The 21,219-nt window shown below is 41.1% G+C and overlaps 1 long non-coding RNA gene across 3 annotated transcripts in view; it reads left to right on the top strand.

Moving 5' to 3' along the window:
• The window catches only part of LOC133088075 (uncharacterized), a 252,236-nt gene that overhangs the window by 179,527 nt on the left and 51,490 nt on the right, over nucleotides 1–21,219 (top strand). The window contains exon 4 of one of the 3 annotated variants that reach the window (XR_009700488.1): nucleotides 10,429–10,475. The exons of the other annotated variants lie outside the window; for them this stretch is intronic. This is a non-coding gene — a long non-coding RNA (uncharacterized LOC133088075). Of the gene's footprint in view, nucleotides 1–10,428; nucleotides 10,476–21,219 lie in introns of those variants that run through there. 3 annotated transcript variants of the gene reach the window in all.

Here is a 21,219-nt window from a genome sequence, read left to right as displayed (position 1 = left end):
CTGGTCAGGATTGGACCCTTCATCTTAAACCCTGGGCAACCATTTAAGAAGCATCTATGTACTGGCAGGGTCTTCTTCCTCCCAAGTGGTCATGCAGTTAAGGGAGAATATTCATTTCTCTTTGTTCTCACAGGTAATACTGGTTGGGAATGCATTACTTGGATAGTCAATGGGAGGTATCAGAGCCTGGAGATCCAATTTTCAAAATGGTAGTAAGTGTCTTTTTACCAGGGAATTTCCAGTGAAGTCAGCATGTCTGCTGTCTTCCTCACTGATAACCCCACAAGAAACTCAGAAGTGCAAGATTCATGTTTGCATCTGTGAGATTTAAGTGGAGTAGATGCTTGTTAGCACCAATAAGCCAGAAAGCAGTCAGCATTTCCACTGTAAACCTCTCATGTTCCCCCTCAGTCTTTAGCCCTTTGTAAGTCAACCATAAAAATTCACCACAAGTTGAAACTTGAGAATATTTTTTTTAGGCTGGGAACCTTTTTTCTCAAATGATAGAGTGGAGATCACTCTGACCTTTCCCAGTGAGCTGCAGGGAAGGAGAGTGGCTGTGAGATGTACAACACAATAAAGGGTTCTGTCTCCAAGACTGAAGTTGGGTATGAATTGTGTCCTACAGGAACCATCTTTTTGAGTTTCACCCAGAAGACAGAGAAAATTATGGGGATTCTGTAGATCCCAGAACAATCTTTTTCCCAGAAGCTCTGGAGCTGTGTAGAAGTGGGTAGCAGTTGACAAAGACAGTCTCTGATTTGTTAAAGACAGTCTCCAATTTCTGTCACATTGCCTTTGCTGATAATGAAAAATAGCTTTCTCAGTTTGACTCAAATGATCTATTCGTATTTTTGTGTTATTTTCTTACTGGGGAGAAGCAAAAGCTCAAGCTGTATTGATTACAATTGGCAAGTTAATTGAGCTTCTTAACATTGTTGAGATCTTTCTTGCTTTTTTGAACAAAAGAATAGCAGGATGTAATAGGTGATCATGTGACAAAAAGTCAAGTGCTCCATACGGTCAGTTGTTCAAAGGCAAAAACATAGACTAAAGTGCTCAGATGTGCTCTGTTTATGTAACCATGTTCAGCTGTGTCTTTTTATACTGATAGTTGTCTCCTGTGCCTCACACACCAAGAAGGTGCCTAAAGAGAGGATGAATGGGACTGGTGGAAGCCTCTCAAGATTTCTACATCAAATATGCCTCTAAGTGGCTGGTAAGGCTTTAAGAGCCTTCTGGCTAAGCTGCTTGCCTGTATCCTTAAAGCTAGGTAGACCATTTGTTTCTTATGGTGATACATATACAAGCTTGATCAGTTGCCTGCAAACCAATGAAGTGGAGCTGTATGTTTTCATTGCACCAGGTTATGGGGCATTAGAGTCACAAACACTCTGTCCACACATCACAAAACTGAAATGCTTAATTTAGTACTATTACAAAAATCACAGGCTTTGATCGTAACACCCTGGCAGTGTATTTGTGAAAGCTGAGTAAAATAGCAACTTTTAATTTGGCAACCAGCTTTTGTATAATGACACTAAAGCATTTTACAAATTCACTCATTTCAGGAAAAGCTTGGTACTTAATAAATTATAGATTCTTAGAGTTGTAAGGAATCTATTTAGCCTAAAAATGTTGGGATGTTCTTCAAACCCTAATGACTTTCACCACCTGTTCATTTCAGCCAACACACCCAGGGTGACCCTATGCATCATCTCATCATCTGGAAGTGCTCCAACTCAGAAACCTTAAGAGTCCAAATCTTCTCTCAGAAAACAACCTTCAAACATTTCCACTGGCCCACAGCTGCTTTTTCTTTGTTTTGTTTTTTTTTACCATCTGGCTCATGGCCTTCCATGATATCTGCTACCTTATCAGCACTTCCTGCCTTGCCCTTTACATTCCATGCTGACATGCTTGGAATCCCCACCCCACCCCCGTCCCCCCAAAGCAATGTTGTGTCTTGACTAAATGACTTTGCCCATGCGGTCATTCAACTACTCAACGGGTATTTATTGAACTACCTCTCTGTGAGGTTGTTGGCCATTCTGTCTAGAACATCAGCCTCCTCTCCCACCCCGATGGTGCTTCTTCCTTGTAATTCCTACACATCATTTAAGAAACGGTCTTGGAGACACATCCTCTAAGAAGCCTCTCCTGACCATCTCCTCCATTCCACTCTTCCCCTGTCATTATGCTAAGTCATGTGCCCCCTAACAATTTGTGCATAACTGCATCAATGAATCAATCTGTAATTGTGTGTTTCAACTTCCCCCACTAGACTAGCATACTTACCCTTGGGGTGAGTACAAGGCAGTGGTTAGAGTTAGACAACCTATTGTCACACCCTATCTCTACTGCTTATTAGCTGTTAAGATCTTAAGCAACTTCTAAGCCTCAGTTTCCCCATCTATAAAATTGAGTTACTAATAGGGATTGTATGTAAAGCACTTAGCACAGTAATCCAAAAATATTGGGTTGGCCAAAAAGTTCGTTCGGGTTTTTCCATAGGCTGTTATATGTTGAATAAATAAATGTCATAGGAACACCCTTAGAAGACTCACTAAAAGGAAAATATTTATCCTTTAAACACTTGTAGTGACAAGGAGCTTGTTCCATTGCTAGGTAACTCTAATTATAGTGTAACTCAAACTATATGGCTTGACTCACACTAGTTTTATTGACATAAATTAGCCCCTCACCCCGAGGGTCCCCTGCTATGCTTAAGAATTTTGAGACTCTCTCAGGGTCCCCTGTCGTGTGTTTCAGCAGCCAGTCCCTCAAGTACTCCCATTTTGGCCACTACCTCTGATGTGATCGGCTATTGTGAGATGGTCACTCTTGGGCAAAGCTCTTCTCAGCTAGTGCCCAAGGCTGGCCACTACCAACATCACTGCAGCCTCAGGACAGGAGTCAAGACCCTCCTCTGTACAGCTTTGCCCCACATGTAGCTGTGGACTTTTCTCTTTAATTCTCCCCAGTATATCAGAAGTCAAAATATATGAGATGTTGATCAAATCTTAGGAAGGCTCAGGGACAATGAATGGAAGGGGAACACAGAGAATGAGTCGATTGCCGAGCATAGGCTCAGTCACTCCCAGGAGGAAGCTCGCCATTCCTGGGGGCCCACATGCTCCGGGAAGCACCTCAGGGCCTCAGGAGGTGCCCTTCCTGGGAGATCTACTCAGACTGACTCCAGATCCCAGAGTTCTAATTTCCTGCCCCACTGCTGACCTCTTCTGAGGACAGCTGGCAGTGAGCAATTCCAGCCCCTTCAGGGGAAACCCCACCCACATTACACAGTGATTCATCGCCGGTGCATTTCCCCAAAGCTGTATCGTTCAGTCTTGCCTGCTGCCACTTTGTTGTTAATGAAAATAGTAGCTACCAAGTCTGGTGTATCAAGCAATCCTAGTGCACAGGAGAGTCAAACATGAAATGCTTTTACGTTTCTGTAGTCACTGCCTTCAACTCTGCAATGTTCACAATCTCCTAGTTGTGCCCACCCCACCCCACCCCCCAAGAACATCTCAGGCAGATCTCTAGGGTTCCCATCACTCTCAGGAATACAAAGCCCATCCAGCCTAATACGATTTAAAACTTCAACCTTGCTTCAATACAATGACTGTATCCCCTCTCTCCCAGACCTGGCCAGTCCCCGCACCAGAGAGACTTAGAGCGCTGAGGTGCTTACCAGCTCCTGGGCATTCCTCCTCTCTGTGTGGAGACAAGGAAGAGGGACAGGAGAAACAAACAAGTGTTTCTTATCTGCCTGGGGTGTTGAAGGCCTCTCTGGCCAGTGCTGGCTGGTTGTTGGCTCCCTCTCTGTGGCAGACATCCAAATCTGGCTCCTTTGTTGGTGCTTTTGTGAATTTTCCAGAGGCCTCATAGAAGACCTCCTACTTCACCATCTTCACCATCTGCTCCTACCCTTGGTGATTCACCCCACTGTTTCTTGTTACCAGGTCTACTTTCCTGGCAACCAGTTATCTTGGATGGTATGGTATACTGGTGAGACAGCCTCAAGCCTGGCTGCCTTCCACAGCGTCCCTTTGATCCACAATAAAATCCCATATTCGTCACCAAATGCTAAATGTGGGACATGAAGCGGCTGCACTCTACCCCTTCTCTCTGCTCTGCCTTCTCCTTCCAACTGTGTATTCCACTTATTAAATTGGACAGAGGTAAACCAGCCCATCTGTGGTATAAGCAGACACCCAATTGGTGAATGAGGAGGGAGCAGGAAAAGCATCTCATCACAATGCAGCCCTGCAAGGATGCAGATGACTTCCCGGAATTCTCTCCTCCTGATTCCTGTCTAGTTATGTGAACTGGAAGCAGGTGGCAGATATGAAGGCCGGGGAAGCAAAGCAAGTTCACCTACTTCTTCATAAGCCCTGAAAAGAATGTCTGATCCCTGGTCATTTATTATTTATTTTTTGGTCCTTGATACTTTGCTCTCAGTTTTGGATTCCAGTTACTAATTCTGTAGCAACAGGAAACCTTCCCATGAACAATCCAGGCATTGTATTAGGGCCTTTATATATATGATCTCATGTAAGCCTCAAAAGCCTATATTATTACCTATATTTTATTGGTGAAGAAATAGTAACTCAGAGAGGATAAGTACATTTCTCAAGATCACACAGCTAATAGTGATAGATCCAGAACTTAGACCCAGTGCATCAGACTCTAAAGCCCTGGTTCTGCTTCCTTTAGGCCACTGGCCCACAATCTCCTGGGAAGATTTTAAACTAAAATACCTGGGCTCACGCCCAGTCGATAATGATTTAATATGCCTGAGGTTGTCCCCAGGCAAAGATAGGGTTGTAAAGCTCCTCAAGTGAATCTAAGATGCACCCAGCATAGAGAACTACTGCTTTAGGTGAAGTTCAGCTTCTTAGCCTTGTCCCACCCACTGCTGTGTTGCACTGATGATGGTTATCTATTCTGCAAGCTCGTCTGCTCTTATAAATCACTACAGTGGATCTCAAGCATTTTCTTTTTCAGCCCCTCTTGAACTGCCCACTATTTTCCAGTTGGAGAGAGATCCCAGTTCTCCATTAATTTTGGGGGCATTTGTGATTGGCTTACTCTGAGTCCATGGAATAATCAAGCTCTTCCTGACTTGGGTCACCAGCTTTGTTTACTCTCTCAGACTTTCTCTGGTGATCCTTTCAGGCAACTATTCCCCCCTGCCTCTGCTTCTCTGGAAGGGTCTCTCTGAATGTCCTCATTAGTAATAAAACTAACATGCCTAAAGCCCCAAAAGGCCAATTGGCAGTATTCACACCTCCATACTTCCCACAATCATTCTAGACAGTGCTAATCAATCAGGCAATGGATTCACCTGAGCTAAGGTATGGCCTTGGCATTCTCCTCAATGCAGTGCCACTCAACGCAGGTGGCCACTACTAACCAACTGGAACTGGCACGGAAAATAAAACCTACCAGGCTTAAAGTCACAGTGTAAATGGCTGTAATAATATCCAATGAGGGAAGATGAAGGGCATCATTCTTAATAGCTCAGATCCTATTTTTTTACACCTTCCTTATAAGGGGCCCTCAAAACAGAGAGATAACATGCCTTGTGATAATTAAGTTCAGATGTGATGCAACCAGTGACTGTTTTCCATCACCCAGGTCATTCACTAACCTTGCAATAACACTGACCCTCATATTACTTGATTAAACTTTTTGGACTCTGCTTATAGCATAAAAGTGGGGTTTTGCTCTATGTTAAACTATGGTTTGCCTATCATTTTTGGCTGAATGTTTTTGTCCCCCACCAAATTCATATGTTGAACCCCTAACATCCAAGCAGTGGTATTTGAAAATGGAGTCTTTGAGAGGTAATTAGGTTTAGATGAGGCCATGAGGGTGGGACCTCTATGAAGAGATTAGTGCCCTTAAAAGAAGAGAAAGACAGAGCTCTCTTTCCATGTACATGCACAAGGAAAGGCCATGTGAACACACAGTGAGACAGTGGAGATCTGCCACCTAGGAAGTGTGCTCTCACCAGACACAGAATCAGCTGGCACCTTGATCTTGGACTTCTAGCCTCTAGAACTATGAGAAATAAATGTCTGTTGTTTAAGCCACTCAGTCTGTGGTATCTTGTTATAGCCGTCCAAGCTAACTAAGATATTTATGCCCACTTACACAATACTTGAGAATGGGTTAAGACCCAAAAATAAAATTTAACAAATTAAGGGCTGAAGGAAGCTTTTATCCATCCTTTTTGTTCTTTCTCTTTCTACCCATCTCTTTCTAGTCTTATTTTCTTTAACAGAAGAATTGATATTAAATTCTCAATTCTTGTATATTAAGGTTAAGAGGTGAAAAGGGATATTCTCTATTCACAATATATTCAGCTTTAAAAAATATGCATAAGAAAAAAAACAACTATGAAATTTAAAAGTCACACCAGCATGCAAGCAGTTGCCTTTTTAGGCTGATGGAGTTAGAATTGATTTCTTTCATCTCTAGTTCCTACATTTTAGAAATATAATGTGGGTCTATTATTTGATAATGAGAAAATTGATGATTCATGTTTTGAAATGTCAGAAGTTTAAATTAATAAAATTAGTATTATCTTTTAAAAGAAGACAGATTGTTACTTTTTTATAGATGTTCTCTCCTTGTAGGGTTTTATATAAAATAATCTCTGTGTGATATTGAGACAACAGGAATATTGAATTTCAGTTTACAAGGAATTATTAGATTAGTTTACCAGGGTTTCCTTTTTCTTTTTTGGGGGGTGCTGCATTGGGTCTTCATTGCTGCACACGAGCTTTCTCTACTTGCAGCTAGTGGGGACTACTCTTCGTTGTGGTGTGCAGGCTTCCCATTGCAGTGGCTTCTCTTGTTGCGGAGCATGGGCTCTAGGCGTGGGCTTCAGTAGTTGCAGCATGCGGGCTTCAGTAGTGTGGCTTGTGGGCTCATTAGTTGTGGCTCATGGGCTCTAGAGCACAGGCTCAGTAGTTGTGGTGCATGGGCTTCACACAACTCCACGGCATGTGGGATCTTCCCGGACCAGAGATTGAACCCGTGTCCCCTGCATTTGCAGGTGGATTCTTAACCACTGTGTCACCAGGGAAGTCCCCTCATCAAATTTTTAAACCATCAGAATTGTACTGAAACATTTCTCAAAGGAATATACAAAATTTAGGTTGCAAAAACACATCATTGAAGGAAATGGCATTTACACATGAAGTTGGTGAACATATCTTTTCTGAGAATCCTAACTTCAGTATAATTAAATCTTTAGTGTAGTAAAGATTGGCCTCTCTATAGTACTAGATGAAACAAGCAAGGAGGCTCTTCCCCATTCTGACTCCACCTCTGAAATGTCCTGGAGAATCTCCTTGCCCAAATTTTACCCAATATTGGCAGTTCCTGCCCAAGCTCTCAGTGACCCCTAGCATTCCCTTTGCTCATGATTTATTATATTTCATACATTAGTCTCTCTCTGGTTATTATTATTCTAAAGTTACATTAGAGGACAGTTGAAACCAGAGGACTTCTGGGTTTGTTTTCACCTCTAAGACTTGATGACTTCTTGAGAAAATTGTGGTTGATTGAATAGCTGGAGAAATGGGCAGGTCTCATCTAAACTGGATTATAAGTCCTTGGGGATGTGTTTTCCTAGGTACACTTCTTGTCATTTTCTGTATTTTTGAAATGAATGGTATTAAATTTAAAGCAAAGAAATGTAAATGAAAATGTCTATTCTGGGACTTCCCTGGTGGTCCAGTGGCTAAGACTCCACGTTCCCAATGCAGGGGACCTGGATTCTATCCCTGGTCAGGGAATTAGAGCCCACGTGCCGCAACTAAGAGATCACATGCCACAACTAAAAAATCCCACACGCGGCAACTAAGACCCAGTGCAGACAAATAAATAAGTTAATTAAAAAAAAAAAGTCTATTCTGCCATAGTGCAAAAATTGTACTCCTATGGAAAGCTTATGTTATCAAAAATTTTGTCATAAACTTAATTGTTTCCATGTGAGGTGGGGTTAGGATCTAGAGAGTCTCTTATACACAATTCTTATCACTTTCATTGTTATTACAAGCTAAACAAAATTGGTGTAAGAGATCAACGAAAGAAAGCAGAGTGAAATGAGCAGCCAGCCACACAAAGCAGCAATGTATTCCTAGACTATGTGAGCCACAGCATTTTCATTTTTCTTATTTTGGTGCCAGTTCTTGATTGAAATTGTTATAATCAAAGGAAATCTGTGTTAAGCAAAACATGTTTCCTAATCAGTCAATTGTCTTTCAAGCAATTCATGTTAACAAAACTTGCTCTGAGGAAGACATGTCTGTACTTAATACCCATGAGTGGAGTTATTCCACCTCATTCCAATCTTTTAAAAGAACCCAGCCCATTCACTGAAGCCCTTCAGAATTCTTGATTTTGACTCTCTGCCCTATTTTTGTTCCACACCTTCACCCTCAGTCTCCCCTCAGGCCCCCACGCTGGCATCCCAATTTTGGATTTAGCATGTCAGAAACCTCTTCAGGACAGAATTCTCAGCTACTACCACCTGGTCTCAACCATCCCAGCCATGGCTAAGAAGAGATGCTTTGTCCCTGAGCACTGGCCACAGTATGTGAGATCTGCCCGGTTGTGCCCAGTTCTCACCTCCTAGAGGAAGGATGCTGTATAGGGGTGACCAGTAAGTAAGAAACACACAAGCAACCTCAATTCTTTTTTAGCGTATCCTGTGGATACTCATTGATGTGGATGAGCAGAGCAAGACAAGATTCTTGTACCTCTGGGAGGTTTGATATAATCTAGTTTGGAAGAAAAGGTTTGCACTAGACTAAGATTTCTTCTCATCTGGTGATTCCGTAACTTATTCTTATCAATGCTTGCAACTACAGAACAGAGTTATTTTGAGCGAGAAGTTGTAGTTTACAGCTCAATTCCTTCAGTGTGAGCAAGCAGTGCTATTTATAGTTATCTCATTTTATTGCTTTAATTTATGTATCTGAAAGAATCTGCTATAATTGTGGGCAATTATCAGGAGGGAAATGTGCTCTCATGCACCTCAGGAGATTTGTTTGTGGCCTATGGTTTTAAATAGCCCATTTATTCCTCAGTGGGTAGAAAATCAATTTTGTGGATCTTCAAACATACATAATAACCATCATGAATAATAAAATTAAATATTAAAGTGGCATTATCACTTTATACATTTGCTTTAATGGCTTTTCTTTTTTATCTATAAAAGTTACCTATGTTTGTACTATGTACATACTTCCAAGGGTATTTCTAGTATAACACAATACGAAGAAGAGCTTTGACCCACTCTTTGGATTACTAGGAGTAATCAAGACTGGTTAATGGCACTGATGGGAGACACAAGGCCTCAAGCAACAGAGAAGACCCTCTAAGGCATAAGAAATGGAAGAACTGAATTTCTTCTGACCGCAGATGACCTTAAGGAAGCAAGATCTGTCTAAGCAAAGTTCACCAGCTCTGTCAAGTATTTGATATGTATCTTTCCAATCCAGCTTTCTCACTGACATATAGTTATATTTCTCAACCAAAAGTTGAATGAGAATATCATCTTCTCAAAAACTGGAAGTGCATTTTTGTTGCTTATAGAATAAAGTTAGAAATCCCTAGCTGGCTTCTTTACCCATATTGTTCTTCCAGCAATGCCATATTCTCTAACATTTTAGGCCTTGCTTATGTAATTTCATCTGACCCTAATGCATTGTCCGCCTATCAAAACCCTGCCTCACATTGAAGGATATTAAATGACACCACTCCTAAGAAACCTTTTCTGATCAAAATCAACCCTCCCCAATTAAAATCAACACCCCTCCAACCTATCAAAGTAGTTATTTGATATAGTATATCATGACTAGTTGCTGACATACTTATATCTCCCATTAACGTCTGTACTCCTGGATTTCAGATTGTCTCATTTATCTGTGCATATCCCACAAATTCCACATGTATCTCCTATGCATAAGAAGAAGTTATGTAATTGCTATGTGAGCACAATACTGAGAGATGGAATAAACTAGAATATCCCCATCATTGTCCCAATCCTATCAAGGGGAAACTTGGAATCCAAAGAATCTGATCAAAGCCTGAGCCACCCCTCTTAGGCAGCTGGTATGGTGGCTCATATCTTCAGGCCAGGTCCAGTAAAGAAACAATTGTTCCTTGGCACAAAAAAACAGCAGGTTCCATTTTTTTTTTAAAAGGATAAGAAAAATAGTGGTAACAGGAGAAATATACTTTCTTCAGTGTGAGTTTAGACTATGTTGTCTCAGACAAAAAGTAATGCTTGCACTGGTGAGTTGTGATTACTTGCTGGCTAAGCAGTGGGAAAATCTATTGCAGTTCTCATGGTCAGGAGACTGAACTGGGATTACAACAGCCACTTTCACTCTCATTTAGGGGTCTGGATCCTGTCCCTTCACTCCAGAGCTGACTGAATCAGAATTAGTACCACAAAGAACACCTTGTCAAAGCCTGAGGATGTCAAGTTTTCAAGATTTAAAAATGTTTCTCTGGACAGAGCTTCCTCTTCCTCATTGGAAAGAATTTCTCCAGAGAGAGGATGGGGCCTTTAATGGGGAGTAGGGGAAGATGAAGGGAAAAAAGACATAAGGATGGACCTACAAATGATATCTTCCCTTTAAAGCCCATGCTGGGAAGGGCCTTTGCTTGGATGGGACAAGGGAATGCCTTGGATAGAGCCACAATCAATGTTTCTTTCACATAGCCCTACTACACTGAGATGCGACACAACCATGGAAAACAACAACAACACACTTCACAGACTTGGACTGAGGCTCTGTTTGATCAGGTACAGACTGGCAGGCCAGGGGGTCAGGCAGAGACAGAGCTGGAGGGGACTTTGCCCCCAAGTGAGTTACTAGGAGTAGTCATACCTGGTTAATGGCAGTGATAAGGAGACCCACTGTCTCCAGAAACTGAGAACATGACGAAACATAGAGATGGCAACACTGGACTTCCAGGTGATTGTATCCATATGTCAGCAGGGAACATCCTAAAAACCAACAGTAGCGGCCTCACTCTGGTGATGAGTAATAGGGATTCTGATAAGGGAAAATTTCTTTTGGACTCTCATTGTTGGGGGCTTAGTATGGATGAGTAGAGATTTAGAGAACTATAGGTGGACTCTTTGCTGAAATAAATCATTTGCATAGAGAGAGAAGGCAAATAATACATGTGGAGGCCATACTTAAGAGAGCATTAAAGGCTATCTGATCTCCCTTTCCCAGCTGGTGAATGCCAGGGTTTTGCTTCCCAGCTGAGTCAAGTTTGTCAGAGGACCTCATTGGCTGCACTATATGGAGCTAGATCCCAGAGGCACCTTTTGGGAAGAAGCTCAGTCGAAAGCCAAGCAGGTATCCAAACTCACTATTGATAGAATGGGGTAGGGCAATGAGAAGTCTGGTGATAGGGCACAGGATAGGCTTAAAGTGCCAGGTAGAAGGGTCCTCTGAGCCAAAGCACATACTTTGCTTTTTCTAGTGAGCCAGGGGCACTGATATCTGGATAGGGAGAAAACTCTTAATGGTACTGACTGCCCCCCAAAAAATGTTTGCCTAAGGAATTTGGATTTTATGCTATTAGCAATAGAGAATCATGGAAATTTTTTGTAGTGCTATGTTTTGCTTTTCTTTAGCAGGGCAATGAATGAGAAAAGTAGTGCTGAGGGGAATTATTCTGGAAACAATATTCAGAATGAATTGGAGGATAGAAAAAAATAGAGGTTGAGACTGCATGAGATGTTAAGGGACTGAACTAAAGGATGACAACGAGACTAGAAAGAAATGGATGTATGTATGAGAAGATACAAATGAAGAATCAACAGGACTTGGTATCTGGCTGAATAGAGAAGGAGAATTTTCAAAGATGATTCAAGTTTTGAATCTAAGTGAAGAGGAAAATGTTGGCACCAATCAGGAGTAAGAGCAGTTGGCCTTTCCATTGTCTCCCCTTCAAGTTTTCCCTGAGCATATTTTGGTGGAAATAGCTCATTTTAGGGAAGTTAATACAGCTAAAAATATTTGTATCAGGTAATTTGAGCAGAGAAAGAGAAAGAATAAACCTCTTTCCTGATTACAGAATTCTTCCAGCTAGATAGGAAGATAATATAAGCAGAGTTCAACAAAGATATAAATTCAAGCTAATATTCTTTAAATATTGTTCCACATGTGTTTAGTAGGGGTGTAAATAAACTGATATTTTTATTAACAAAAGTTATATGTCTTTTTATGTTAAAAAGAATTGATTTATTACATGACCTGAATGTAGCATACTATTTTCACATTTCATAGTTTTTAAATCATTCCTGCCAATAATATCATTCAAATTTTATTTTGCTGAACCCATTGGAATTTGCTTCACTTGGAAAAGCACACTGTTTCAATTTCAATCAGCTTTCAGTTATAGAATCTTAAAAGTAATCATCTGACACAGAAGACATCCAACACTGTTCTATTGGATTTTTCCATATCATAATCAGAAAAAGAAATTTATTCTGCACAAGAAATGTTTACAGAAACAAGAGAAAAACACATTCATTTAGGGATTTACTCCTGTAGCCGAAAATCAAGACTGGAAAAATTTGGCCAAAAGATCCCACTTTTCTGTGCTTTTTTGTTTGTTTTGGGTCCCTCTCTCTTCAGTTTCCTTTTGCAGTTTTTTGAATAGGAAACTTCTTGGGAGTCTATTAAGGGTTCAAAATTTAGACAATAAAACAAATCACTTGTTCCCAGTAAACAGCACCATGCCTTGCAGTAGTTAGTGTCATAATTTTAGCTGACTGAGACTTCAGGAGACTGTCAGCTAATCTCATGGTTGATATCCAACTTATAATTGTACAGTGCAGTGTGCATTTATGTGTTGCAAGATTCTCACCAGAGATTGTTGTTTGGTATTTCTACTCAAGAACACCAAAGGAGCAAGACAGCCTATTATTCAAGGAGTTACTTAATTAACCAGAATGATATTCCCAATTAATTCCAGTGTGTCCACATGAATTCCTATAGACTGGAGTCCCAAGATGGTCAACAAGCTAGTTACCTTTTAAACCAGCTCTGAATTTAAAATAATTTCTGTTGTGGGAAATCATGTAGGATTCAATCATTAAACAGCTAATTGGTTTGTTTCAGAGAACATTGTTGCAAAATCACTTGAAAATGTGGCCATTTTGCTACCTACCAGGCCATCAGTCACTAGCTGGGCTGAAGGTGTACCTTTTCTTCTATTCTATAGCAATGTGCTTAGCTTTACATGGATAATACCAATGTCTTCTCCCTGTTGCTAAAAAACCACAGTTATAAGTCAATAAATCTTTTAATCTGTGATATTAGGAAATCCATAAAATTCAGAGGCCAAGAAATTTCCTTTGGAAAACAATGTTCTGGTTTTACTTTTCCAGGGCTGCCGTAACAACGTACCACAGACTCAGTGGCTTAAAAAACAGAAACTTATTTTCTCACAATTCTAGAGGCTATTAGTCCACGATCAAAGTGTCAGCAGGGTTGGTTCCTTCTGAGGGCTGTGAGGGAGGGACCTGTTCCAGACCTCTCTCCTTGCCTTGTAGATGGGCACCTTCTCCCTAAATCTTCATATTGTCTTTCCTCTGTACACTGTGTCTTCTGTCTAAATTTCCTTATCTATATAAAGACAACAGTGATATTAGGTTAAGGCCCACCCATAAGACCTCTTATATTAGGTTAAGGCCCACCCATAAGACCTCTTATTTCAATTTAATTACCTCTTTCAAGACCCTATCTCCAAATATGGTTACATTCTGAAGTACTAGGGTTGGGGGGAGTGGTTAAAACTTCAACATATGGATTTTTAGGGGAACATGATTCACCCCATAACATCTGGAGACAAGGTTTTATGGATCTTAAAGGTCTTTAGCCCCTATTGGAGTCAGTGTAGACACTGGCTGTCAGGCAAAGTGAGTCCCAAATGTGTCCCCAGACCACACCAGTACTGCCTGACGTGCACCCTGGGCTTGCTTTCTTCTATTTTTTTACTTCAGCTCCAGCTTCATCACATCTGCTCCTCAGAAGGCTGCTGGGAGAAGGCTCACTGTGGCCACCAGCCTGTGAGATCTCCAGAGTCTTTGTCCAGGATGCAGGGTCTACTCCCACAGCTGCCAGTCCTTGGGGTGCCACAGCCATGCTCCCAACCACACTTGTCATCTGGGCTCCGGAAGCAGCCCTGCCTGTACTCAGAGTCTCACAAAGTCTTCTTGACTAACTCACTCAGCTCCAGCCTCCAACCCTCACCACACAGAGGACCCCAAATCAGTCCAAGGCATTTGGAGGAGAGACTTCATTCTGCCCTCTCCAGCCTTCTCCCCTCCCCACTCCACCTCAGCCCATAAAACCTACAAAATGTCCTCATGGTTTCAAGACAGGGACTTTAACTCTGAGGAGTGGAAACAAGCAACCTCTGGCTTACAAACATATGTGGGGTGGTGAGGGTGGGCAATGTGGGTGGGTGGGTGGTAAAGTGCTGTGCAGGTGGGGAGAAGGTGTGTAGTGTGTTTGTATGTATAGACAGTATTGGTATTTTAGCACAGAAGTTGATTTTTCAGTCCTAGCTCTCTGAATGATCAGCCTGTCTACAGACATTTACAGATGTGTTAAGATAATCATAGAATCTTAAAGAGTCTTAAGAAATCTCACAGATCATTAAAATATTATCTTTAGAGTTTATGTGAAAAAACTGGGGCACAGAAATATTAAATGTCCAAGATTACATAATAGTTCATAAAAGATTAAATTTTGTACGTCTGAATGCTAACATATTGTCTAATGATCTGATACTATGAGTTATAACTGTGTAAAGAGTTTCATATAAGCACTTTGGAGTGTCTGCCCAGTTCATGACATCCCCCTAAAATATTCCCCGCACCCCCTGCTCCCCCCCTCCCCACCTAAAGTAGATGAATCTCCACTCTCTTTTCCACAGTTGGTTGGACTGGAGTGGACACCTGACCCAGGCTATGCCAATCAGAATTCCTTCCCTGGGAATTTGGAATTAACTTGGAGATAGAAAGCAGCAATGTGTGTGATCTTATGATGAGGTAAGGTTCTCCACTGCCCAGTAGTATCCAAGTAAAGGGAGAGTGGCATCTTGCTCCCACAATCACTACCCACCTTTGCGGTCAGGGCCCACCCTCTGTGGTGAAAAACTTAGGAATGTCCCACTCTGTTGAAATGGCTGATAGTTCACATGGGAAGATCAGTTGGAAATCCTTAACTTCTTAAGTCCAGGAGGCCCCCTTCTGCTGGATGGGCCAAGATGATGTGATGTGCTAGCTGCTGTCAATGGAAGGACCTCTACAGGTAGCAAAGCACAGAGCCCAGCTAATTGTGGCTCCCTTACACAAGGACCAGGGCAATTGTAGCCTCACTCCAGTGGTGACCCAAGGTCTGCAGGCCTGGCTGGCCTCCCCCATGTGGCTCCCAGCCCTGCTGAGTAAGGTACTCATATCTTCTCCAGGCAAACTCTGCCTCCATCCATGTGGCTCCCCCAAGGTCCTGGTCCCTCATCCCCAGCTCCACTGACCTGCCTCCCTTCTCCCTGGGGGTAGGGGGTAGTTACATTCAGCGTCTTCTTCCAGCCTCTTTCCAATGTATTGTTGTTAGGATATAAATTCTATACCCTGCTTCCTTCAAGGCCTTTTCTTTCATTTCTCACAATCTTTTCTTCTCTCAACAAAACCTACCTCATTAAAATCAAAAACTTTGGCTTCTATACATGTCTTCATGAAGGCTTTGGTTTTTATGCAAGACTTCTATGAAGTCTTCAGGGGAATTTGTCTACTGTGGGCAGGTATTCCAGAAATAACCCCTATGGGTGAAGAACTTTGGTATCTGGCTGCGCTATGACTCCCAGAGCGGTACCCACCACTATACCGAGAGTTCAGGGACCTGACCACCACGGGTGCCATCACCCAGTGCTACCGAGATGTAGATCTGGATCCAGATCTCTGCTGCTGCCCAGCAGTGGTCAAACGGTTCCATGACTCCAAGGTCAAGTTCCCACTGCCTCATTGGGTCCTGAGTCACTAGAACAAACCACGCTTCACCATCAAGAGGCTCAACACCCTCCTATTTTTTTTTTCTTTTCCATTATGGGTTATTACAGGATATTGAATATAGTTTCCTGTGCTATACAGTAGGACCTTGTTGTTTAGCCATTCTACATAATAGTTTTTATCTGCTAATCCCAAACTCCCAGTCCATCCTTCTCCCACCTCCCCTCCCCTTTGGCAACCACAAGTCTGTTCTCTATGCCTGTCAACACCCTCTTTTAGATGCAGAGCCTCCCCACCCAAGTCTGCCCAAATAAACTCCTTGGGAAAGGGAGGGGGGAAAGGCAGAGAATATATAGGAAATATCTGTACCTTCCTCTCAATTTTACTGTGAATCTTAAACTATTCTAAAATGTAAAGACTTACCAAATAAAAAGAAGAAAAAAAAAAAGTTGCTGCTTCCAGTACTATTGTTGCTGACAGACTCTTACAAAAGAGCTTATTTTGTTCAAAAAACAAAAAACAAAAACAAAACAAACATTGACTGTTTCTTTATCTTTGCATACTGGCTGGAACATTCTTAATTCTCTTTCAGTCAGTGTGGATGGCTCTGGAGGAGCAGAAAGAACTACAAAACAGAAACACACACACAAATTCTTATTTCAAAAAACCACCTCCTAAGTGGGTAAACTCACTATTGCTGGCAGTCATATTCCACTTCATGAATTAAGGAACAAGTAAAAGCCAGGTGGCAGGGATAATAAGGAAGTAGACTCAGAGAAGCAGAGAAGACAGTGGGAACAGAACTATGTGGGTTCCTGATAGTGTCAGTTTCCTAGTTTCTGCCCAACTAGAGCTGTCCTTTTATCCCCATATTCTTAAACATCACTATATTTTTAAAATAAATTTCTAATTTTTCTTAAGCTAGCTCAAATGAGCTTACATATTTAGCAACCAGAACAGTGCTAATGAATACAGTTTTAAAGTTTCAAAGCTAATCTACATTTTCCCAACAGTCTTAAAAAAAACCACTTTAAAACACATTAATAGATGGTTAAATGGTCCTACAATTTTTATTGTGAAAATCTGTGTTATTTACTGCAACTCTATGGTTAACATTTTCTTGATGAAGAGTTCAGAATGCAGTTGTCACATAAAATCTCAAGTGTTGATATCCATCTGGAAAGAGATACAGGCAAGAGAGTAAACTAGCTCCCTGATGCTAACTGGTAGCTGCTGGGCTATGGATGTCTTCTGCAGATAAAGGCTCCCTCTGAGCGTGAAGAGTAGCAGGAAGAGACTGGACTTTGGGAGCAAGCGTGAGTGCTCCAACCTCAGTCACTACCAACAAGCCTCAGATGCTCCTGATGTTGTTGATGCCCTCGCCTTGACTTGAGATCTGCCATATGCTAGGGATGAAAGTCATTTCCTTTCCCTATTATTTTCACTCTTCCTGACACCCTCTTTTAAGGAAAGCTTATGGGAAATTTTGCCCCCATGACTCCTCCTGCCTTAAGCTGGAGCAATCAAATCCCCCCTGGAGGAAATTTGGAATTGGACTTTCAATCTTAGTTGGGATCTGGACAGAAAGTCATGCTTAGCTGGGCAGCCATGAGTATTCTGAAGCAGACACTGCTAGTGGGACAGATGAAGCACATGTTCAGAGGGAAGGGGAAACTAGGAAACATTTAGCTTCTCTGAGAGAGTGGAAACAAATAAACATCACTTCTGAATTCCCAGCTTCTTGGGCATTTGTTCTTCCTGAGGCTGTACTGATATCCTGCCCTGGATTCCTTGCGATATACCTGTATTCTTCCAAAAAACTTCCCTGTGTGCCTAAACTGATTTGAATGGACTCTTTTGCAGTCAACCAAGAGCTCACAGTAGTCATTATATAATTGACAGAGTATGTAGTCTGTCACCCATTCACCTGATTCTCAGAACAGGTTAATATCAAAAAAAAAAAAAGAAGAAGAACATAATCCAAGTTTATTTCTTCCCTTCCCATGTATCTTTTCAAGGAAAGAGGGGTTTTTCAATTTCTTAAATTTCTTTTTAATACGAGCAAAGATTTAAGAACTTGTTATATAAAGTGCCATTGTATTTTAGTTGTTGGCCTAGATGTGAGAGCCAAAAATTACCTATGCTTAAGATATGGGATGACAGATTCAGGAGTTCCTATTTTAAATAATACTGAGGCCATCAGATCCTTTTCCTCACAAATTTCAACTACTTATGGGGTGATGTTGTGCCAGAAATCTCCTACCATCTGTAGGATCCAGGTTGAACTCTAATGAATAAAAAAAGCTAACTGAAAATGGAATGCTATCTTTGTCCAAAATAGACATAGACAGCTTGGTTGTAGCTTTCCTAGACAATTAAATCCAGAAGAGACAAATGAGGTTAGGGATTCCTAACCTGGAGTCCATTCTATATTGGGTGAAGCTATGAGTCCATTGAAATTTATGCAAAAGTTAAGGCCTGGGTGAATTATGAGGAGAGGATCAATATACTTCATCAGATTATCAGAAGGACATGAGTTAACAACCAGTGAAAGCCCAACCTTCTTTTTACTGAAGAGGAAATTAAAGTACAGCAAAGATGTGATCTGATAAGTCACACATTAAGACAATGGCAGAGCCAAGGACTGGAATCCAGCATCCCGAACCTCAGTCAGTGTTCTTTTGCTGCAGGACAGCACCTCCCAGGTGCTTGAATAAAACCCTTTTTATTTTTTAGATCGGATTGTAACAAATAAGCAAAGCATGTTCTTTAATGGAAAGATAGGTTGCAGACTCCAATAATTTTTTTTCCTCAGTTACTATTAGCAATAACTTAAACATTATAAGGATAGCCTCCTGGATTCTTGGGGATACCCATGGAATCAGGTAAGGCAATATCTGTATCTCATAAAAGACCGTGACTGTTTACAACACTTTTATGTCTTTTATATGCCATAATTCCACTGCAGTCCTGGGATTTGGAGAGCATCTCTTATGATCCACATCTTACAAATGAGAGAACTGAAGGTCAAAAAGTTTTAATGACTTATTTAAAAGTCTCGTCACCTGAAGATAAAACCAGTTATAAAACAGAGGCTTTCTGGGGACTTCCCTGGTGGCACAGTGGTTAAGAATCCACCTGCCAATGCAGGGGACACAGGTTTGAGCCCTGGTCTGTGAAGATCCCACATGCTGCGGAGCAACTAAGCCTGTGCGCCACAACTACTGAGCCTGCGCTCTAGAGCCTGCGAGCCACAAGTACTGAGCCCGAATGCCACAACTACTGAAGCCTGCACACCTCAATGAAGAGTAGCCCCCGCTCGCCGCAACTAGATAAAGCCCGTGCGCATCAACAAAGACCCAACGCAGCCAAAAATTGATTAATTAATTAATTAATTTTTAAAAAACAGAGGCTTTCTGACCCCCAGTCCTTAACCTATATAGCACATGTCTTTGAATTACCAAAGTGTACTTCTCTGGTTAAAGGAAATGCAGCTATAGATGTAGAGATATAAGTGACTTGTTGATGGCAAATAAATGGTAGATGAGCCAGAACTCAAATTCATGTTTCCTGAATTTTCTCTAACCACTAATAGTAAAGTTTTTTGTTTTGTTTAGGGGTGCACTCTTCACCTAGTGGAGAGGCAGGACGGTGCAGGAGAGAGAGCACTGGACTAGGGAGACAGGGACCTAGGGTCTCGCCGTGGGTCTATCACCTCTCAGTTGTGAGACCTTTGACAAGTCACTTAACAGCTGGGCCCAGGTTCATTTAGGGAATTGGGCAGATGATCTTAACCTTCTACCCTCTTTCAATAGAAACAGTTCCTTAGATTCTTCCATCTATATGTGTGTATGTATGTATCACCACCCATGTTATAAATTCTACCTCAGAATTCTGGTGCCCCATCTGCAGTCAAACAAACATAAAATGGACATCTTGTGAGAGATTTTGAGAGAATAAAGTGACTTTCAAAAGCTACTTTTATTAAGTTAAAAATAGCAAATTACAAAGAATGAGGCTAGTGTAATTTTCTTAACTCAAAGATTTTTACAAAAGTTAATGACCTTGTACTTTAACAATAGTGGATTGTAGGCTACTACATAGAATAGTTCAAGAATATCGGATTGTAGGCTACTAAAATATTAGTTTTTATAGCTCTTTACTCCCAATTCCAATGTTGAGTTTGGGCACATCCTATCTTCCCAAAGCTGCCAGGATGTGGTTGGGCACATATTCCTTCTTAGGCTCTGCTATGTATACATTCACTCCCTTTGGTGGCAGAAGCAAAGAGCAGATGTATCCAGTTTACTTTCATAGAATTAAAGTCACCAAATTCATCATTTCTGTGAGATCAGGGAGAGTATGTTTTGGCTAAACTACAGCTATTAGAGTGTTTTAATCATAACTCAAAGCTGCCCTTAGCATGAGGAAAACAAGTACATTCTAGAGGTTAAAATGTATTTTAAATCTTTAAAAATACATATACATTGGTGAATTTTTACTGTTTTCTTCTAAACATTCTCTTCATTCTTGTTTTTTACTACCTATTTTTGAAGACATAAAAACTGCAAATAAGCAGTGATAAAATAAATGAAGTGTTTTAGAACAAATAAACACAAGATTATTATAAACAGCCAGATGTTTACTTTGGTAACCTGGCATCATGGGTTGAGTCATTAGTATTTTACAGTTAAAAGCTCATTTTACTGAGATGCATAGAAAAACAAAACAAACAAAAAACCCAAATGTTTTCTTTTACACAAATTTGTTCTGCTGTGAAGTTTGGTGTTCCTGATCAGTTGTTGTGGGATTCTACTTCAGCCTTTTGAGATGCAGACTGTGTGACAGGGGCAGAGCTGAGGAGCTTAAGGGATCTAGATGCACTGAATTCTGGCTTGCATAGTGAGCTGGGGTGTGTCAAATAGCTCTAAGTAAATCTGTCTCATCTGTGATGAAGGAGGGATGTGGTGTTTATCAAGGAATAGGCCACCCTTAGATTTGAATAAAAGATGCCCTATATCAAGGCCATTACTAATTTTCATACTCTATTTACTTTTATCAGTATGTTGTATTTTACTTTAGCGAATTGCATTAAACAATTGCACCAATTCTTTTCCCCAATTACCCTGTTTGGTAGCACACTCTTA

Source organism: Eubalaena glacialis, chromosome 1 (assembly GCF_028564815.1).
Source record: "Eubalaena glacialis isolate mEubGla1 chromosome 1, mEubGla1.1.hap2.+ XY, whole genome shotgun sequence".
Classification (NCBI taxonomy): Eukaryota; Metazoa; Chordata; class Mammalia; order Artiodactyla; family Balaenidae; genus Eubalaena; species Eubalaena glacialis.
This window is presented reverse-complemented; position numbering and strand designations above follow the sequence as displayed.